Genomic DNA, 1,510 nt, shown 5'->3' with positions numbered 1-1,510 from the left:
TACTCTGCGCGTTACTTCATTTTAGGACTTAGAAATTAGAGGGCTAGGTAAATAATTAGAGTATTTTCTATTTTTCAAGAGAAAAAAGATTTCATTAATTCGAATCACTATACAAGACATATAACAAAGGGTTAAATTTAAGTAAAGGTGATCTGACTAGTAATTTTTTACATTTAGTTCTTGTCTTTAATTTGGACAAATGTAACATTTACTATCAAAATTTTTTCACCATTGATCATTTCGTCACCTCATCGTTATTTAGACGTCAATTTTATGGGTAAAATCGTCATTTTATTGCATAGGTGTATTCTTCATCTTCATTTCCCTCTTCAATTGTAAATAATATAAAATGGGTAAGATTGGAGGCGCACTTGCAGGGACTGTGACCGACTTCTTCAGTTGGTGGGTTCTAGGATCCACCTCAGGGGCTCCGAGGGGGAGCACGACGGAGATGGACTGCAAGATCCTCCAAGTATTGAAATCCTACTGCACCTATTAGGAATCAACATGCACCCTATCTCGTGAATAATATTGTTGGGATGTACTACGTCGTTGTCCCTAACAACCTTCGCAACGTTCACCTCTCTCTCCCCATTCTTCTGAGACACGACAAGATTCTTATTGCTGGCGTCACAGAACAAAGTGAAATGATTATGCGCTCTTCATGACTCCTCAGGCTAGTGTTTCACTTCAGTATGAGTAGGTATCATGTGAAAGAACAACAAATTTTGCAAATACTGTAGATTCCCAAGCTCAAGCAAGAATCACTTAAACTCCATGTCCAAATCTTGTTTCAAAGCCTCATTCCTCAGTGTAAAAATGGTGATATTATGGTGAGAAACAACCTCTTCAAGCGTCTACAGCAACAACACCTTCTCCACAAAGGCCCTGTTTGGTAAATGGCGGTTGGCTGATTGGATTGGTTGTTTAGGTTAGAATGAATGATTTGTTGATAATATTAGCTGATTGTAGAAAGGTTTTTGATAAATTAACTGTTAGCTGATAGCTGTTTGGTATAATTTCTTTTATCAAAAAGCTAATTGAAAAGGCTGTTTTGAGTAGTCTTTTGAATTTTAGTATTTTGGAGTTACAAAAAGCTTATTAACCAATCAACTAATAGTGATCAAATAAGTCAAAATTGGCTGATAGGTTCATTATTTACCAAACAGGGCCAAACTCAAATAGCTCCGTGCAGTGAGAATCTAAAAGGGCCACCAATACTAAGTTGGAATATAATTGATCTGGGCAATTGGGTTCACTGCTCTAGAGTGCTTCCCCAACGAGATTTCTTGCAATGTAGCACCTGTCAAAGCCAAACATAAGAAAAATGCGAAAAAGATGAAAACTTTGCAGGGACCATAAATATGGGAATTCATGGTTGCTTGTAGATTTCAGAAAACTTTGGCTCTCCCTCTAGAAGATGTTTTTTGCTCTTGCTCCCCCCCCCCCCCCCCCCCCCCCCCCCCCCCCCCCCCCCCCCCCCCCCCCCCCCCCCCCCCCCCCCCCCCCC

This window comes from Ipomoea triloba, chromosome 1, assembly GCF_003576645.1.
Source record: "Ipomoea triloba cultivar NCNSP0323 chromosome 1, ASM357664v1".
In the NCBI taxonomy this organism is placed as follows: domain Eukaryota; kingdom Viridiplantae; phylum Streptophyta; class Magnoliopsida; order Solanales; family Convolvulaceae; genus Ipomoea; species Ipomoea triloba.
This window is presented reverse-complemented; position numbering follows the sequence as displayed.